Raw genomic sequence first — 22149 nt, 5'->3', positions numbered from 1 at the left:
TGCAATCAGTAATGGTTGTGTAAATACCTTTGTACCGACGTATTTCTACCTCACCTGCTCCTCCTACATTCCTCCAAATTACAGGAGCAGACGCACGTGCCGCCTTCGAGACGGGATACAAAACTTTTTGTCACTAGCAACGGCGCCGGCCGGAGTGGCCGTGCGGTTCGAGGAGCTACAGTCTGGAGCCTAGTGACCGCTACGGTCGCACGTTCGAATGCTGCCTCGGGCATGGATCTGCGTGATGTCCTTAGGTTAGTTAGTTTTCATTAGTTCTAAGTTCTAGGCGACTGATGACCTCAGAAGTTAAGTAGCATAGATGTCAGAGCCATTTTTTAACTAGCAACGGCAGATTCTCTTTGCTTGGTTTAAGGAACTTATGACTGTGGTACTGAAAAATTGTTGTCCGCTTCTATAATCTGCAGAGATCTTTCTTCCCATGCAGATCTCGTGACGTAAAGACCCGCCACCAGCCCAGTACACGCTCACGTACGACGGATGAATGGTTAATGAAACTGAAGCCAACCACATACTGGTGAGATCGTGATAGCTGTAAAGCGTTGTATCTGGGAAGATATACAAGCTGTTTCTCACTGCCAAGCTCAAGGTGCCATCTCGTCAAGCCATGTACACGAAGAGATCTACTGGTGAATATAAATTCGCTTTATCATCTCCAGATCATTGTAAAAATATTTTCGAAAATCGCCAGTTGTTCATTATTTGTGCGAACTTTATAAAGTGAACAATAAGATACTACAAACTTAATCGCTGGTCACCTAAATTTTTATTCTTCAAAGATTTAGGGTAATGGAGACGTCATTCCTGGATTATCAGATACACACTCGAATCTGTCAAAGCAAACTGTATTTAACCTGATCGTCGTAATAGATATACTGTACACCCACCATGTAAGGTGCAGTTCATGCCACACTATACAAGAGCGGGGTTCAAATCTCCATTAGTCTATTCAAATTTACGTTTTCATTAGTTTACCTAAAGCTACTAAAGAAAGATCCAAGACATTTCCTTTCAACAAGGCATGGGCGAATTCATTCCCTTGTACCTTTCGTCTCGTATCCGACACTCTACTCCGCATCCAACACCTCGCTGTCAACTGGATATTGAATACTAATCTGTTTTCCTTTCTTACATACCAATAGTGTTTTCGACAGGCATAGACTGTTAGCTCTCAACGTGCCGTGAACTTCGAGGATATTAGAGACGGAGCACAAGATCAGATCAAATAAGAATAGACGAGAAAATTAGGCAATTTCCTATCAGCCATCACAGAATTCACCTGAAACGGTGGACAGTAACTGAAATTTGCAAGGCAGACCAGAAATTTGAACTGCGCTCCTCTATAATAAGCGAGATTTTAATCAATGCCAAAAATCTCCTGGATTTCTCGACCATCGTTTTCTTTCAGAATGACTTCCTTCCCGAGTAAACGTTGTACTGGAACTTTCTGGCTGCATCTGTGTACTGAACAGTACTTACAACTCCTTGAGCGTCGACTGAGTGCCTCATTCTGTCAGTTTCTCTTTCATACTTTTCTGTACTGGCACTAATACGAGAAAAGGTTAAGTAGTGAATGACCCTAGAAAATTTTTACGGTTGAACCTTTCTCTCTCCAGCAGTATTTACACCACGAGTAAACCTTTCTATTAATGGGTCGTAAATCAAATCTGTATCTCATTCGTCACTCAGAACACTTCCCCCATCAACAGAAAACATTGTTTTAAGCACCGCGTATCCGAACAGTACTCTTCTCGTCTACAGCATACCGAAATTCGCAAATAATTATGTTAGAAAATACTCAAAGTTCAAGAGAACGAGACCAACACGAAGAAATGAATGGCTAACACAACGAAGAAAATTCGCTATAAGTATTTTGTGATAATAATATTGTCGTGATAGCCCCATTGACTGAGCGATGAATCTTATAGCAAATACTGTGTAGGGCTTAAAAGTAAAGAAAGGTGTCACACTGCCTGGTCGAAAACATTTCCGGAAGCTAACGCATTTAGGAATGGTTCTAAGTAGCAGCTAAACATTACTTCCATTAAAACTGTAGATACTGGTATCAGTTCAATAACGAGAACTCTCTCCATGGAAAACTTCTGGAGGGAATTAAGAGGCAGTGCCGGGTTTCAACAGAATCATTTATGCCGGCTGGAGTGGCCGAGCGGTTCTAGGCGCTACAGTCTGGAACCACGCGACCGCTACGGTCGCAGGTTCGAATCCTGCCTTGGACATGGATGTGTGTGCTGTCGTTAGATTAGTTAGGTTCAAGTAGTTCTAAGTTCTAGGGGACTGATGACCTCAGAAGTCCCACAGTCCTCAGAGCCATTTAGAATCATTTATGTCAAGAATGTATGGCCACACCATTATGTATATTTGACTTTTTAGAAGTAGATTTATTTCAATTGTCCCCCGAGAGTTAGTTAAAAAATCAGTTCTACATTGTTTATTGCAAACGTAAGTCCGTAAAAAGTTCACCTATTCCGATGAACAGTTAGTTTTTATGCCACATTCTAAACACGAGTAAACAAACTGCTTCGCTGAGCAATAATGATCGCATTAATATCACGCTCCCTGAAAGACAGCACACTCACATTCTACACCCCACGTTTAAATCCAGCTCCACCTAGTTACCGAATTCTTCAAACGCACTGCATCTGACGTCCACCAACAAGAGATTCTTATTTGTGCGTCTCGTCTCTTTTTGTCTTTCAATCTTCAACAGGAAATTAATTTCACTACTTCTTTGTCGGTGTAACTGTAAATCAGGTCTTCCGACAGCTATTGAGATCTTTTAATGGTGGCTGCTGGTGCACTACGCGACGTAATGCTATCAACAATTTCTATTCTACGGTGGATAACCCTAGATACTCCAGGTGCTCCAGTAAAACATGTAGGGATCGATGGAGTGCCGTCGCGTTCCCTGCGAGGCAGCGGCCGTCACCACCGCTACGCCACGACTCACTGTGCCACTCCGTGGCTCCACAAGTGACCGCTGGGCCCAGACCGGCGTGTCCTCGCGGCTCATTACGGATTCACGGCCGGCGGACGTGAAATATTAACGCTGTCCTGCCGCCACCGCCGCCGCCGCCTCCGCCTCCGGCCAACAGGGATTACCACCACTGTAGCCACTGGGAAGCCGAGGTATGCAGGTAGGGAAACAATGTCAGCTCCACTCTCCTGGCAAAGTGAGTGTAATTGTCAACTACTCAACAAGTGTAGCTCTAAGGTAGGTTAAGCAGTTCGGGTTTCTCTGTCATGACATTCCCCTTTTATTTACTCGTTCCTCGGAAATGTATCTAATGAAAGGAAGGAACACATAGAAAATGTTGTGCGGAAGGCTAACCACAGACTCCGTTTCATTCGCAGGACACTTAGAAAATGTAACAGACCTACTAAGCAGACTGCCTACTGTCCGTCTTCTTTTACAATACTGTTGCGCGATGTGGGATCCTTACCAGATAGGACTGACTGAATACATCGAAAAAGTTCAATAAGGACAGCACTTTTGTATTATCGCGAAATATGGGAGTGAGTGTCACAGAAATGATACAGGATTTGTGATGGACATCATTAAAAGAAAGGTGTTTTTCGTTGCTACGGAATCTTCTCACGAAATTCCAATCACCAACTTTCTCCTCAGAATGCGGAAATATTTTGTTGACACCGACTTACATAGGGAGGGACGATCACAAAGATAAAATAAGGGAAATCACAGCTCGTACGGAAAGATATAGGTGTTCATTCTTCCCGCGCGCTATAAGAGATTGGAATAATAGAGAATTGTGAAGGTGGTTCGATGAAATCTCTGCCAGGCACTTAAATGTGATTTGCAGAGTTTCCATGTAGATGTAGATGTAGAAATTCTTGAAAACACTTCGTCATACCGATCATTTCCGTCCGTACCTGACATGAGAACTGCACAGACCGCTTTTTGTTAAACAGGGAAGTACCTGAGAGCGACAAAAATAGTGAAAATCACTGGCTCTTCATTTACTACCTGGTGATGAAATTTCAATTCCTGAATATTACGTTCTAATTCCAGTCCCATGTGTCATAAAAATGATAATTGGGAAAATCTTGCACACAGCCACGCTCCTTTCTTGTTCTGTAGTTCCTCATATTATTGATTCCTGCGGCGTTTTCTTACAACTTTATGCAATCACAACTCAGGGAATGTCTGCAAGCTACATCAAAATGTTTTTGAAATAGTATCACTGCCACTTACATTCTATTCTTTGGTTTATAGTGCTTGTTTAGAATCGGTTGCAAAGGAGTAACTTTTAGGACAGTTGTATGCAGCTCGATTATTACAATCTGCAGCATGCCCCGTTCCATTGAAGTGTTTGAAAAGGTTAGCAAGTGTCATTCTCCTAGACTTATAGAGACTACTTGAAAACTAGCTAACTAATAATGAAAGAGGACGTCTCCTCCAGCAAGAAATCTGTTGCTCCGAAGAGGAGAGTTGATGCAGCTGGTATTATTGCTACTCAGTCTGAAAATCTAGTTAACACAAATAGACAAACAAAGAAAAGACTGCTAGAAGATAATGGATATGGTTTGTGCTAGATCACTCAGATAAGGAATGCCTAACATAAACAGTGTCACCTTGCCACGGTTCATGCGGCTCTCCCCGTCGGAGGTTCGAGTTCTCCCACGGGCATGGGTGTGTGTGTTGTCCTTCGCGTTAGGTTAGGTTAAATTAGATTGAGTAGTGTGTAAGCCTATGTACCGATGACCTCAGCAATTAGGTCCTATAGTAACTTACCACCGCCACAAAACTGTTAAACCATTGATTCAGGTTTTCTGCCACTTAGGCTACTTTTGGAATCTTGATCTACCTCCTCTTCACAAGCCACTGACGTCAAGTACTTAAATCTCGCATTCAATACTGTAGTGAAATAATCTCTGGAAGTAATTTTCATTTATTACGATATCAATGATTTTATGTAAGAGAAAAGCCCTAAAATTTGGTGAACATTATCATAGGTATATGGTCTGTAAAAATCAATCAAAAGAAGGTATCAAAATTCTATTGCACATCTATTTGTTATAATTATATATCAAACTGTTCACAAGAAGGAGTTAGTTCGTTCTTATAGATTTTCGAAAAAGGAACATATTACTGACCTTGTTTAAAGAAATTTAATAGTTTGTAATTAAAACCGTATAATGTCAACAAGTATGAAAACTTGCATGTATACACACATAGCATTTCTTAACAACTGTGCCAAATTCAGTTACACTGCCATGAAAACTTCAAACTTCATAAGATTTTCTTCAAAGTATTGCAATTTCGCAGACGTCCTCCTACATTTTATTAACGAAATAAAAGGGGAATGATAAAAACAACAACAATTAAGCATCTCCAAAGTAATTTGAATGCAAATATCAGTATTTAATATGGAAATAAACTATGTTAAGCATGTGAATAACATTACCTACCTGGTTTCGTCAAGTACTGATGGTAAGTTGCAATTACGCAAATCACGAATGTTATGAGTAACAGGAGAGAAAAATTGTAAAACAGATGTGTTAGGGTTCGCGATAGCTCACTTGGTAAAAGCACTCTACTCAAAATATGAGGTTTTGGGTTCGCGTCCCAGACCATTTCGCGCTACTGATCCGTAAACATACTTCAAAATAGCTCACACTCCAGTGCAGAAAAATTTCTAACGGCCCTGCTCTTTTTTTTCCTATTTATAAAAATCCATTAGCCTAAGATCCAAATTTAGACTTGACAAGATTTACGGGAATCATCATAAGCCTTGCCATTCAGAAAACGGGCCTAAAGGCCCTTCCTCGCTCCTTTCTGTTCTCTTTGAAATTGACTTTATTGTTACCGTACTTTCAGTTAATTAACTGGTATTGTGGACTTAATTAATTAATTAAAGTCATTTGTTTTAATTAAATGGTTGCATATAGACAGTCGTTTTGAAGAAACACTTTGTTGAATAATAGTAAGTAATGCGATTTTTTATTATGGTTAGGAAGTGAATAAACACACGAGAAACGTACTCAGGCGTTAAGTGTTGAAAGAATTACAGTACGCCTAGACCGAGATCTAGCTAAGGTGTAGGTTATCAGTATCCAAAGGCACACACCACATTGCAGAATGTTGGTTAATCGAAATCGTCACTTGATACCTGCTTTTCCATCTTTTTATGTTGTGCAATTTGAGGCACTGCAGTACACACAGTTTAGACAGAAGCCAGTGGTTACCACTACACATTTCACTTTATTGATCGAATAAGCTAAAGATACTCTGAAGGTTCCTGATATCTTTGGAATAGCTCTGCCACTGTGGGATAACAGAAGTTCACTTTAATTTAGAAAAGTAATGTCAGTACTGTGTACACAAAGTGTAGGGTTCTAGTTTATTGTTGATATTCAATGGAAGTGATGTGAACTCTCCTTTCATTCGATGTGTCATAGTAAATATCTGTACATTGGATATCTTTCAAACAGAAGTCTTCAATATTCGATATGTTACCCCACAGATGTTCTCAGTACAGGCAGCGTGATCTTTGATTGCCAGTAGCATCAACATTGCCAGTGTTGCATACACTGAGAAGTAAGTGAGATTGTCGGTTGCTGATAACGCTGCTGAGCGGCCTGGATATAACTGGCAGAACAAACAGATGTAAATGCAGAGGACGGTGCTTTTAGGAAATATGATTTCGTAAAGACTGATTTAAGAAATTTGAATACATTCAGGTAGTACTGTCTCTGCACTGCTTGCTCGTGCGTAATTTGTGATGAGTTTGCAAGAGGCCAAATTTTAGGGTGATTTTTGATGATAGATTCTGGCCAGTTAGTTTTACTGTAGAGACGAGTTAAAGAAAAATGATCAGCTCACACATTTCCCACCCAGGGTTATAGATTCATCACTGCTTTACCATTTCAGTAACTAACTACAGGGAAAAACTGTATTTTCTATAAGAAATGAATTTTGTAAAGATCGTTGTAACTTGTCAAGAAATCAGGGTTACAAAATATTGTTTTTGACTTCTAGTCTCTTCTACGTCATTCAGTAAGTTCCGTTACTTCCACCGTCCTCTCACGAAAATTTGTTTTGTAATCGTATGTTGTCACATTGCACTTAATGGAACACAGTCATTCAAAGTTAAGCATGACGCGCTATGGATAGTTGCATTTCCTTGCTCTGCCCTCGGGCAAGGTTTGTCGTCTTTAGTTGGTTTGCTGTTGTGCTGGTTGTTAACATTCATCACTCTCGAGCAATACCGGGTTTCCGTTACGACAAAGTGAGTCACAGAAGTCTGTCAAAACCATTTTAAAGTAACAGTCAGGATACAGTAACATCAGTTACAATGAAGCATTATAATACAACATTATTGTCAAGTTCAGTTTAGGTGAAGTTTACATCAGATTTCATTTCTTTGTCAGACATTCTCACACTGCCACACGTTCGAGAGAGTGCCATTAAGGGATCAAAATTTTATTTACTCATTTTTGAAGCGTAAAACTGCAGAAACGTTTTGGTCAGTTATTCCTTCAAAGCTCGATTTGCAGTTTTATGCAGAATTTGTATTCGGTTATTTTTGTGTGTTGGAACTCCAAGTCACGTACTGTAACGCCTTGTAGCATTGTTGACAGCATTGCGCAGTACAGAATTTTACAGGGTACCTTATTTAGTACACAGTTTTACGTTTTCTAATTATTTTTGGGAAAAGTTAATTACAATACATTTACACAGTTTCAGATGGATTAAGCTACTGCTTTTATCAGGCAGCCTTTATATAAACAAACCACCTACATTGTTGAGGTTCACGTTACACCACAGTTAATGTACAGGAAAACAGTTTATATATACGATGGTTGTTTGAAAAGTTCTCGGAATCACCAAGAGAGGTCAGCGCTACCGCAAAGAGTTGTTCAAGTGATATTTATTGGACTGTTGCCTGTAAACACGTGCCACGTCAGTGCTCTTGGAAGAGAGCTGTGGCGATAACATGCCTCTTTTGTTCCCGCGTAGTGATTTGCTAAGACGGAAAAAATCGAGATTCGAGCAGTTAGTAAGTACTTCGTAAAGAAAGGTATGATAACAAAGGACATTGATGCCGATATCCGGGATACACTGGGGCACTCTGCTCCTTATATTCAACAGTTGCCAACTGGACAAAGGAATTTAAATTTGGTCGGGAGAGCTTACATGATGATCTGCGCAGTGGTCGGCCAAGAAGTGTCACTCTTCCAGAAATCACTGCAAAAGTGCACAAGATGGTCATGGAGGATCGCCGATTGCAAGTGCGTGAAACTGCTCATTTTTGCCATATGTCATCTGAAATGGTGTATCACACTGTAACTGAAGAATTAGAAGTGAAAAAATTATCTACAAGATGGGTGCCGCGCGTCTTGACACTGGATCAAAAACGCATGATAATGGACATATGGAAATTACATGAACTAAAGTATGAATTGTTGCCACACCTGCCTTATTCACCTGATATGGCTCCGCCCGATTTCCATCTTTTCCCAAATGTGAAAATTTTTGTTGGTGGACGCAGATTCACTTCAAACGAAGATTTGCTAGCCGGAGTTGACAACTATTTTTCAGGTCTGGAGGAAACTCATTTTCGAGATGGGATCAAGGCACTGGAGCATCGTTGGACCAAGTGCAGTAATCTGCAAGATGACTACATTGAAAAATAAAAAACTTTTAGTGACGTAAGTACTCAATTTCTATTGCGTTCAGAGAACTTTTCAAACCACATTCGTACAACAACAGGAACGCTCTTGCGAGTGAACGAATAACAACAATAATACTAGCAATAACAAACTAATAAAGAGTGAATTTTAGCGTAACAGAAGAAAAGTGAAGATTAAAAATAAAAATAGTTGGCACAATGAAAAGATTTTCTTTGCATTTTGTTTCTGAATTCGGCTCTGGCTATTTACAGAGAAAAAAGATGAAGTCGTAATCAGTAGGCTGTCTTGATCTCAACCAGGAACTATTCTTACCGCATTATGAGACGACCATGGCGCCACGGAGCAAAAACGACACTGCTTCGTTTAGCTCCCTTCCATTGCTCTGGTGGTAGTTAATTCAGACAGCTCACAAAATCTTTCATTTGCTAACTATCCCTATCAGTAGTTAGTGCCTTCAGTAGTTTGAATCTTTTATTTATCTGGCAGTAGTGGCGCTCGCTGTATTGCAGTAGCTTGAGCAGCGAAGATTTTTGTGATGTAAGTGATTTGTGAAAGGTATAGTTTAATGTTAGTCAGGGCCATTCTTTTGTAGGGAATTTTGAAAGTCAGATTGCGTTGCGCTAACAAAATATTGTGTGTCAGGTTAAGCACAGTCGTGTATAAATTGTTCAAAGGGGACGTTTCAACTGCTGTAAACAATATATAGGGCAGACTGGTAGGAACTTTGAAACCAGATTCAGGGAGCACACCTACTCTCAAAACAAAACAGCTTTTGGGGCGCATATGGCTGCGACAAAGCACTCAGTCACGAATATTGAAAACAACTTAGACATCCTGCATTATAAAATCACTGATTGCTGTTATCCCATAAGACATTATGTCTGTTTTTGTAAAAACGACTTTGTTTTGATGATTGCCATTCCAATTCACGTACGGTGTCTGTTGCACTATCTCCCCTATTTAGAGATAGTACAAAACGAGCTGCCCTTCTCTAAACGTTTTCGATTACATCCATCAATCCTATCTGATGCGGATCCCACACCGCACAGAAATACTCCAGAATAGCGCGGACAAGCATGTTGTAAGCAGTCTCTTTAGTAGACCTGTTGCACCTTCTAAGTGTTCTGTCAATGAATCGCAGTCTTTGGTTTGTTCTACCCACATCACTATCTATGTGATCGTTCCAATTGTTATTTGTAATTGTAATCCCTAAGAGTTTAGTTGAATTTACAGCCTTCAGATTTGTGTGACTTATCACCAAATTTAGCTGATTTCTTTTAGTACTCATGTGAATTACTTTGCACTTTTATTTATTCAGGGTCAATTACCACTTTTCCCACCATACAGATACCTTACGTAAATCATTTTTCAATTCGTTTTTACCATCTGATGACTTTACAAGACAGTAAATGTCAGCTTCATCTGCAAACAATCTAAGAGGTCTACTCTGATTGTCTCCTACGTCGTTAATACGTATCAGGAGCAATTGAGGGCCTATAACACTTCCTTCGGGAATACCAGATACTACTTCTGTTTTATTCGATGAGTCCCACTTATTACTACGAACTGTGACCTTTTTGACAGGAAATCACGAATGCAGTAGCACAACTGAGGTTATATCTCCGTGGGCATGCAGTTTGGTTAGAAATCGCTTGTGAGGAACTGTGTCTAAAGCCTTTTGGAAATCTAAAAATATGGAATCAATTTGTCGACAGCAATCATTACTTCATGGGTATAAGGAGCTAGTTCTGTTTCGCAAGAAAGATATTTTCTGAATCCGTGCTGACTATGTGTCAATAAATCGTTTTCTTCGAGGTAATTCATAATGTTTGAACACAGTATATGTTTAGAAACCTTACTGCAAATGGACGTTAGTGATATGGGCCAGTAATTCAGCGTATTACTCTTACTTCCCTTTTTGGTTATTGGTTTGACTTGAGCAGTTTTCCCGTCTTTAGGTGCGGAACTTTCTGTGAGCGTGCCGTTGTATATAATTGCTGAATATGGAGCTATTGCATCAGCATACTCTGAAAGGAACTTGACTGGTATACAATCTGGACCGGAGACCTTGCCTTTATTGATTTAAGCTGCTTTGATACACCGAGGATATCTACTCTTATGTTTCTCATCTTGGCAGTTGTTCTTGAATGGAATTCAGGAATATTTACTTCGTCTTTTTTGGTGAAGGGGTTTCGGAAAACCGTGTTTAATAAGTCTGCTTTAGTGGCACTGCCATCTATGACTTCACCGTTGTTATCACGCAGTGGAGGTATTGATCACGTCTTGCCACTGGTGTGCTTTATGTACTGTAAGACGGCAAGAACTATGCCCCTTACATGAAGTATAGTATAGACGTATTGGATGGTTTTAAGGTAATTCACATGAAAACTTTGTGGAAACGCTTCGATTTACTGGAGGCTAGTTTATCCCAGGGAAGTATTCATAGTTGACCATGTCCAGATGGGCAGCAGCGAAGGGAAGCGACAATAGGCAGCTTAGGGCAGCTCAAGCTCTGATAAAGCAGTAACGGGATGCGGCCACCAGCTGCCTTAAGATGAGTGACAATGAGTGGGTGGTTGACCCCATGCTGGTGTACCAGTAAGCAGATGGAGAACTTGTATGCCTGTTGATAAATGTCCGTCTTCCTGTTTTCAGTGAAACATTCGAGAAAGCCGCACAAAGCTACGGTGGAGCGGTCAACAGAGGCCAAAATATGGGTGTTCGTGACTATAGCAACTTCACGCTGAATTCACGGTCCTCAGAGTCTGAAGTAAATCAGGTGAAGAGCGACAGACTGAAATACGCTGGCCTCTGATGGGAACGTAGGACCAAGGAATCTGAAGTACTCTCCTGGGAGTCAGAATTCCGGAAAAATTGGTGTTTTGTGCAGACGCTAACCTTTATGGGTGGCCTGGGAGGAGCTAAATAGCAGAAGTTGAGAGGAAGGGAAATTTTTTGGGAATTTGTTCACTTCCCAGAGCAGGCATTGGTCGGCACTGGGAAGCGATGCATAATTAACGCGAATTGCGCTGCAGTTGGCGTAAGTGATTTTGCTGGAGGGGAAACCAAGGCGAAGAGCGGACTGGGAGAAGTCTCCGTAGGGGTCTTGCATTCCCAGCTTGCCTAGAGTGTGGACATGGCGTTCTTTACTCAGCTTGCCTGAGAAAGAGTGAGCATCTCTGCAGTTTAGGACTTAGCAAATGGAACGATTGAGCTTGGAGATAAAACGTTTTGGTTCAGCTATGTACTGAGCAAGATAGCTAAGAGTGAATAGACGAACACAGCCTTGCAGCACCACGAGGCCCGCCGACGTCCTCACAACGACGACGCCCCGCCACGCTGAATTGGGTGATATTGCAACCACTCCGGCTTGAATTAGGCCACTGATTAATTTGTTGGATCACATCGGCAAAGTTTCCATGAGGGTTTCATGGGTCGTGTATTGGGGAATTCTTCTCGCACTTTGCATTACGCCTGGGTCGGTCGATAGGAAACGCAATTTATTACCACTGCCTGTTAGGAAAGTCATGTAATGTGATGACTGAAGGTCGTGAGTTAAAATAAATTTGTGCTAGTCGACTGCATCTGTTTTCAATCAAGTAGTTGAAATCTCAAGTCATTTTCTTAATTCATTTTATGTTCCACATTTGCCGCTGGTGTTTAATAGCTGAATATAACTTCAATGTGCACCCCTTTTTAAATAAAAGGGATCAATTCTGAATCAATTTATGTCAACACTGCTGCCGCAGTTCAATCAGGAGTCACAGGGTCTTATTACTTTCTTTGCGTTATCCGACATTGCGGCAGTTTTGCACTCTCTGTTGGTCTGTTAGTCAATTACCTGGGGTGAACACACGCCAAAAAGCAGATAAGTAATGGTTGGGGTGTTACAGTATGACCAGAATCTCTTTGGTTTTTCTGTCAGATTCCGAGATTGTGGAAATTATTAAAAGCATCTCGCACTGAGGTATGCTCTATACTTCGAACTTCTCCAATACTTTGCCAAACTAGACGAAGAGTTTATAAATAATGGAAAGGAAAAGCAAGTAATTACTCTTAGCAACTCTTTGCTAAAATCTCATGTGGTTACAGGTCGTCGGCATACAGGGCGGACGTCCTGAAGAGAAAGCTCCCCGACTTGACGTACTTGCTCCCAGAAACTGATCTTAGTGTGCTGGGTATCCTGCGCATTATGAGTAACAGGGTGCAACTGCGGTTATCCGCGGTGCTGCACTGACACGCCCGCGACGAGACCTGGATTCGCCCACCTGGTTCTCCCTGGCCTTGCGCTCTCAGCAGCTCGCCGACCGAGCCGCGCTGGGCCGGGTCGGCTCGAGCCGCCAATATGTCGTCCTCAAATATTTGTCCTGCGCCCGCGGCTGCGCCCTAATAACAGCCTGTCTCCGGCAGCGGACAGCGCCGCCCCAACACCTCCCACCACAACCCGCGCCGCGGCCTCGCAACGCAGCATTACCCTAATTACCGACACGAACGCTACACCATCCAGACGCAGGAGCACAGCGAGTGAAAAGCTCGTAATATTTACTTAGGTCCTTACCTTAACAGTAACTGTACACATTTCATTACTAAAAGTCGATTCTTTAAGCTGGTACGTTCACGAAGCAACCTCTTAAATTGCATTCTCTGTTCCCTTCTTTACCTATGTACTACCTGGAAGACACCTGTAATCAGTTTCGCATATTCTATTCTTTATTAGCCCACATGCAGCACTTTTGCCACTCCTCTGCCATTTACAGCGTTATGTTAACTGTTTCTGGACCACATTGCAGATGTCCTACTGACCAATCTTCTGCTAAAGGCTACACACCAAATTCATTCTCGTCTCTTCTTGTTAGGTAGTTCTTTACTTAATGTCATATCCGTGCTTTTAACTTTAAATAATATCGAAATGTCTAACATTTCGAAGATTAGCAGTTCATTCCACACCAGATTTATCCTTGACTATGACGATTAGCATCTCCAAAACGAATGTAATGTCAGTGCGAAAGAGATATAAACGGATTGAGTGCCAAATAGGAGGAACGAAGTTAGAACAGGTGGACGGTTTCAAGTACTTAGGATGCATATTCTAATAGGATGGAAACATAGTGAAAGAACTGGAAGCGAGGTGTAGCAAAGCTAATGCAGTAAGCGTTCAGCTACGATCTACTCTCTTCTGCAAGAAGGAAGTCAGTATCAGGACTAAGTTATCTGTGCACCGTTCAATCTTTCGACCAACTTTGTTGTATGGGAGCGAAAGCTGGCTGGATTCAGGTTACCTTGTCAGTAAGGTTGGGGTTAAGGATATGAAAGTAGGTAAGATGGTTGCTGGTACTAGTACATGGGAACAATGGCAGGAGGGTGTCCACAATGAGAAAATCAAAGAAAAACTGGGAATGAACTCTATAGATGAAGCAGTCAGGGCGAACAGGCTTAGATGGTGGGGTCACGTTACACGCATGGGAGAAGCAAGGTTACCCAAGAGACTCATGGGTTCAGCAGTAGAGGATAGGAGGAGTCGGGGTAGACCAAGGAGAAGGTACCTAGATTCGATTAAGAAGTTAATGATTTTGAAGTAATAGGCTTCACATCAGAAGAGGCACAAATGTTAGCACTGAATAGGGGATCATGGAGATATTTTATAAGGGGGCTGTGCTCTAGACTGAATGCTGAAAGGCAAAATCAGTCTTAAATGATGATGATGAACTTCGACAACTACACAGATGTGTCGCAAGCAAAGGGCGACACAGAAACTAATCAGTCTCTTCAGTATACCAATTCCTAAGTCGTTGTTACATAGAGTGTTCAAGCGAAGTAGCGAGCGTTGACGCTGTTATCCAAGTAGCCAGTCCTGATGCGGCTGTTCAACTGGGGCGTCGCCAGTAGGTCGCGGCGCTTATGTCCTCCTTACATAGGGGCCGCTGCTGTCGCGTTGTCGTTCTGGAGAGGGATCGGTCGGCTTGTGACTGGCTGCCGTCTTCTGACAGCCATCTCTTCTCTATCGCTCCCGAATGGCGTGCTGGGGCTTGACTTTATGCCGTAACGTTCCAGACGTACGTTCTGAAGTATTGCACCCCCAAACCGAAAACTAATGTCTGACATCGCTAGGGCTCATTTAGAGAATAAAACTTATTTTCTCCTACCCCACCTCCTGTTAGTACTCTCCTCATAGTAGTATACCTTCTTAATCTTATTTCTAGGGTGGAAAAAGCTCTACCAATCTGTCTCAAATATGACATTTAGCGAGCTTCTTTTCTGCTTTATAATCTTATCACCATTTTTATCTTAGCTTTGCTTAAGTGAGATTTTCTGAGAAGTAAATGTCTGTTCTGTTCATTGCGCTCCACAGCTCGTGGTCGTGCGATAGCGTTCTCGCTTCCCGCACTCGGGTTCTTGGGTTCGATTCCCGGCGGGTCAGGGATTTTCTCTGCCTAGTGATGACTGGGTGTTGTGTGATGTCCTTAGGTTAGTTAGGTTTAAGTAGTTCTAAGTTCTAGGGGACTTATGACCATAGATGTTAAGTCCCATAGTGCTCAGAGCCATTTTTTTGTTCACTGAGGTTCGCCTTACATTATGAAAGATATGTGTAAGTAATATTGTCTGGCAACCTTAACCTCAACCCTTCGCTCCTTTATTCTCCGCCGGAACATTTTACTCCTTTACTTCCAGAAGTACAGGTAACCACCACTTTTTATATAACTTACATTTTGGAAAGATGGATTTCTGGCTGCATACGGCGGCGTCATGCATTCGTGTCTTCATCAGTACTACATTTCATTTGACTGCACTGTTAACGCCGCAGCTGCCCTTTGGCAAATAATATTTCGTTTAGCTAACACGTTTCTCCAGCTATATATTTATGTTTAATTAATAGTTAGGTCCAGTAACTTTTATTTTGTAATTTGGAGTTCTTTCTTTCGCATTCATGTGCGTAATACACACTCGTATCTTCATTTATGCAATGCGGCAGTTGCCATTCAGCAACTTATTTGTTTATTTATATACGAAATTACACCTAAAATGAAGTTGCCACTTTCTTATACATTCTAAAACTACGTCTGAATCTGTTGTGCTTACAGATCAAACATCGCTGACCTTAAAACTTGATATATGCCTCAGTACGACTAAAAAATGTTGTGTGATATACCTCGTTTAGTATAAAATGCACTAATAAGGAAAATCAAATTTTTAGCTTGTTGGTCCATTCTTAAAACGTAACACAGCAGCGGTTCTGTATGGCATGGTTTCGACACCTCCTTTTCCAGCCTTGACCACTCACGAGCACCTGCCAGTATCAATATACGGAAGCATGCAGTTTTACTGCCTGCATTTTCCTTGCGAACCTGTGACCTCAATTAATTTGGACGTACTGATTGTACTAACATAGAAGAAGAACGGTCCACTGTTACTAAGTTGACATTTTGATCCTTTGACTGCTGTTAACAAGTCAACTCGTCATACCCCGCCGTTTCTCAGGTGCTGATGACGAATTTATGCTTGGCGTCACGGTTCTCCTTCAGCTCTGTTGTACCCCTTATATCAGTAGCTCTTCATTTTTCTGGCTCTTAAGTTGCGTTCGCGTACTTGGCTGTTGTGATCTCGTTTTGCTGCATTGAACTTCCGTTTGCGTCTTGCTGTCCGTCAGGATTGGCGTCACAAAACCTGAAGATACGAAGAGCGGCAGTGAGGTTGAAATTTTGGATGTCAACATAAGTGATAACTCCTTCACAGATTATTACGGCAACAGTGTTAGCCGTTCACGCTTGCGGGTGTAACACTGTAGTGTCCCAACAAGAGATATAATTGATAGGACATCCGAATCCGAACAATTTGAAAGTGGTAGTGATGCGCTTACGAAGAAAGTACGGTACAGTGACAAGTATTGTTGGAAAGAAAATGACTTTTGTTCACATAGTGACACATTCTATGACTCACCTACGGGACACAATTGTCAACAGGAGAATAAGCTTAGCAGTCTGTCATTGTTTATGTCATTTTTGACAGACGATACTGTGCAGACATACCGAAGGTGGGAAGTGCTGTGACACCTGTTTCGTAAAAAGAAAAGTAGACATACACTGCTTCAGAGAGACAAAAATAATAAATAATCGTCAGTATATAACATTGAACTATTCATGTACGAACAAAAGATGTTCACATAATATATCGTTTCCGCATATTTCCATAAACAGTGCAGTCCCAAACATATCTTGGACCCAATGGCTCTGTATGCTAGAATTAGTGTGCCACAAAATACATGAGAAACGATGAAAATTTCAGCTTATGTACGCCTGATTTCGATACTTTCATTAAAGTAATGACATATAACTTACTGCATCACAGTGAGCTGTGTACTCGATTTCCTTCGAACAAGAAGCGTAAGAAATAGTTTGTCAAATTTTTTAACAGGGGTCTTTTTTCTGTTTTTGAGTCATCAGTCTTCTGACTGGTGTGATGTGGCCCTCCACGAATTCCTCTCCTGTGGCAACCTCCTCATCTCAGAGTAGCACTTGCAACCCACATCCTCAATTATTTTCTGGATATATTCAAATATCTGTTTTCCTCTACAGTTTATGCACCTTCCCAGCCGTCTCTAATACCATGGAGTTATCCCCTGATGGCTTAACTAATGTGGCTTGACAGTGATTTTGATATATTCCTTTTCTCGCCAATTCTGAGGAGAACCTCTTTATTCCTTACCATGTAAGTCCACCTGATTTTCTACATTTCTCTGTACCACCACATCTGAAATGCTTCGATTCTTTTCTCTGTTCCGGTTTTCCACCTGTCCACGTTTCATTAGCATACGATACAATGCTCAGAACGTACACTGTTAAATTTCTCCCCCAAATTAAGGACTATGTTTCATACTAGTAGACTTCTTCTTTCCAGGAATGCACTCTTCGTCAGTACTAGTCTTCTTTTTATTCCCTCCTTGCTACGTGCGTCATGGATTATTTAGCTACCTATGTAGCAGAATTCCTTAATCTCATATACTTCGTGATGACCGATTGTCATGTTTAGTTTCTTCCTGTTCTCATTTCTACTGCTTGTGATTACTTTCGTCTTTCTTCGGTTTACACTCAATATAATTTCTGTACTTATGAGACTGGTCATTCCGTTCAGCAGATCCTGTAATTCTACTTCACTTTCACTGTAAGATAACAACGTCATCAGCGAATGTCATGATGTCCTTTCATCTAGAATTTTAATTCTACTGTCGAATCTTTCTTTTATTTCCGTCATTCCTTCTTCGATGTGTACACTCAACAGTAACGGCGAAAGACTACATCCCTGTCTTACGCCCTTTTTAATTTGTGCATTTCTTTCTTGATCTTCCACTCTCATTGTTGCCTATGTTTTTTTATGTTAACGTATCCAATGGACGTGTCTTGATTTTTCTTTAGTTTTACTTCCATTATCAACAGCGCTGTCAGAACTGCCTCTCTGGTGCCTTTACCAGTCCTAAAACGAAACAGATCGTCATCTAACATATCCTCAGTTTTCTTTTCTATTCTTCTGTACATTATCCTTGTCATCAGCTTGGATGCATGAGGTAGTTAGCTGATTGTGGGATAATTCTCGCAGTTGTCAGCTCTTGCAATCTTGAGAATTGTCTGGATGACGTTTTTCCGAAAATCTGGTGGTATATCGCCTTTGTCATACGTTATACACATCTATGTGAATAATCGTTTTGTTGCAGCTTTTATCGATAGTTTAAGAAATTGGGATGGAAACTTATCTATGCGTTCTGCCTTATTTGATCTTAAGTCTTCTTTGGACTCATATCATGTCCTCAGACAAATCCTCTGTATTATAGAGGCCTTCCACCTATCCTCTCTCACCTCTGCGTTCAATAGTATAATTCTCATTCCACCCTTAATGTTACCGTCCATGTTTCTAATTTCACCGAAGGTTCTTTGGACTTTTCTATATCCTTCCGACAGTCGTTTCTTTTTCGATTTCTTCACGTTTTCCTTGGAGACATTTCGCCTTGGTTTCCCTGAGCCTCCTACTTATTTCATTCCTAAATGACCTGCATTTCTGTATTCCTAAATTTCCCTGAAAATTTTTGTACTTCCTTCTTTCACTGATTAGCTGAAGTATTTCTTCTGCTACCCATGGTTTCTCTGCAGTTACCACATTGTACCTCTGCTTTTCTTTCCAGTTTCTGTACTTGTCCTTTTCGAAAATATCAAGTCATGTTCAACAGAGCAATTCACTATGACAGTAGCTATAGCCTCTGAGAACTTCAAGCGTATCTCTTCCTTCCATAGTAGCGCCGTATCCAACATATTTGCACACAAATTTTCCCTGGATAGTCTCTTAAGCTTCAGCCTGCCCTTCGTCATTTCTAAATTGTGATTTGAGTCTGTATCTGCTCCTGGGTACACCTTACAATCCAGTATCTGATTTCGGGATATCTGTCTGACTATAATGTAATATAACTGAAATCTTCCCGTATCTCCAGGGCATTTCCTACTATAACTCTTCTTCTGATGTGTTTCTTGAACAGAGTATTCGCTGTTATTAGCCGAAGACAGGTAACCTGTCCTCTCCAAATGCTTAAGCACTCAATTAGTCTACCGAAAACTCGTTTATGAAGCTAAAAAATAAGTGTCATGATAAATAACGGTGAGGAAAAATTGTTTTTAATTTACCTCATGACGAATATCAATACGTGATAACCATATAACAGACAATTAGCATATTTCCTTTCTCAAACGAAGTAACATGATGCTGTTACCTACAAAAGTACCATAAAGCAAAACTGTATCATTGATGGATTTCATGACTCAAGCACAACTACGCGGTGTAATGTGCACACTAAGAGCAAGTAAGCGCTGATCTATAGTCCAAAAATAAAGTTGTTTATTTCTGAATTTAGTAGAATGAAGAACACGGGCAGTACAGCCGGTGTTGCCGACTTGTAGCTATGACGGGACACTGAAATACTGTTGTGCAGTTATACCTAACGTACGTAATGGGTTGACAAAATCGCATTATGATCCACTGAAGAAAAATCCATCTCCAGTCCCGTGTGGAGTTGTAAAAACTCTCACAGCCGTTAAGAAATATTTGCACCTATAATAATGTCCGTCTCAGCGGTGGCAAATCTTAAGAGCAACAGGAAACATTGCAGTCCGCTCTCCATCAGTATTCCTCACAAGGCGAGACTGACCGCCCGTATAGAAGCCCAGACCGAGGCTACTTTGTGCAGGCAGAAGCATTAGATCGGCATGTGGCAAGCACATCTACTGTAGCCGAAAGGGCTAAATCAACAGGGTAGACTGTAACTCTGCAATCTTTAATGACCACAGGAGAGGTAGAGCGAAAGGGTCAGTTAATCATGCACTCGAACTCAGCAACTCTGTACGCAGGTAGCAGGACAGTCGGCCCCTGGGTATGAGACAACTGGGGTGGTGGTCCTGGCCCTAACCGAACACGTCAGTCCTGCGAACGTCAGAAAGTAGCGGTTTTTTGGTGAAATACCCTTGCCTTTCAGTATTATCTGCTTCAGGAGTTGCTCAACCCAACTGAATATGTCTCTAAATGCATTTTCTAAAAGATCGCTGCACAGTAGTGTAGTTCAATTTTGCGATGTATACCATAACTGAATCTAAAAAAATAAAATCACGGCACACTTGTGAAACCTGCCTGAGACACATGACACGCTTTTGTGAGAAACAGATCTCGAACAGATCAGCTGCAATATCTGATTTTACACGCCGAAACGATGATAGCTGGAAGTCGAAATAAATATCTCTGTAACTCAGGACGGTCACCACTTATTGAGTCTTAACTGCTTGTGTGAAGGCACTGTCAGAGAGAGAGAAAAAATTGCAAGTCCTGCAGATGCTGTGGTGTTCATCTCTTTTCTGAAACTGTGAGTGCGCTTAGTTAATATCTGCTGCTGCTGGAGTCAGTGACATTGGCTTCCTCACTTCTCGAAGCACACACTTGTGTCCAAGCACAGACGGGAAAATCACGACAAATACACAAACACAATTTGAAGCGCTGTCCTGCAGATGGGAAAAATTGGCCGGAGTTTTCGGTAAATTTTCGATGTCCTACAGCTGCTCTAAAGCCACAATCGTGGATGAGGGACAGCATCCCGCCAGAGGTTAATGGTCTGCTTGGTTGTGTCTCTGAACACTCGAACAAAGAAGATATCACTTTGGTCATACGTCAGAGAACCTTCTGTAGACACATTTCCTCCATCATGTTGAAACCAGACCATAGAGGCTCCTAGCTCACAGAGAAGATGCCTTGAGCATTCTGAATGGCTCTTATTCAATTTGCCTACCAAACTGCTGCTGCTGCTGTCGGTGTAGGGTTACTGTCCACCATTTTTGGAGACGATATTTTCATCGTAAAAACTATTTTGTACACATCGAAAGAAACATACAGCAGTCGTACTTCACTGAGAGTTAAACCTTGAAAAGTGGTGTACAGATCATGAAATACGGAGACTATCGTCAAAGAAATTTCCTCAATTACACTGCTCTGTTACTGTTGAGGAAAGCTTGAATGTTTCAGTGGGATACCCACCAAAATCCTGGTGTTGCTGCTGCTGGTGTGGCAGCACTGTCAGCCATTTCCTGCAGACGAGACATTCAGCGGCAAAATTGTTTTGTACAGATCGAAATAAAAAACATACAGTAGCCACATTGCACCAACACTTAATCAATGCAAAAGTGGTCAAAGATCGTGAAATATGGAAAGACGCATCCTCAGTTACACTGCTCTGCTACTGTTGAGGAAAGTTTGAATTTCTTTCAGCACGAAACCGATCTCCAATCGGGCTACATCACCACATACCATATCATTGTAGTAAACACAATTTGTATTGTGCACCATACAAAATCATCATTCTATATCGTACATGTAGCTATCAACCACAGGCACTCATACATATACCGTGAAGACAGACAGATCACAAAAAAATAAGCTGACTACCCTGTATATAGTCCTCACAGCACTAGATATTCCCTGCGAGGTCGGTCAGTCATCCACCACATAGAAGGGTCTTAAGTCAACTGCCCTAGCACACACGCTGACCCAATGCACTATCAGAGCGTCCTCCACAGAAAGCGGTCACTCTACAAACTGTTGTACAATGGCTGGACTATTCCACTAGGTAGAAATGCGTTACTGTTTCCAGGAGCGTTTGCGAAGGACGAGGATTTAGCTACCGCATTGTGGTGCATCTCCAAACTAAATAGAGGTAATGCAGACTGAAGGAGAGTGTGTCCATCAGGGTGCTTTCACGTCTGTCACCCAAACATTTTCGCTATCATGACTTTTTGTACCACCCAACAGAGAACAAAGAGCTTTCATAAAATCATCACGAACGTAATCTGGTAGAGCTATCAATAAGGTTTTACCGTATTCCTCTCTTATATATATATATATATATATATATATATATATATATATATATATATATATATATAT

The sequence above is a fragment of the Schistocerca serialis genome, chromosome 1, assembly GCF_023864345.2.
Source record: "Schistocerca serialis cubense isolate TAMUIC-IGC-003099 chromosome 1, iqSchSeri2.2, whole genome shotgun sequence".
NCBI lineage: Eukaryota > Metazoa > Arthropoda > Insecta > Orthoptera > Acrididae > Schistocerca > Schistocerca serialis.
Note: the sequence above shows the minus strand (reverse complement) of the source record.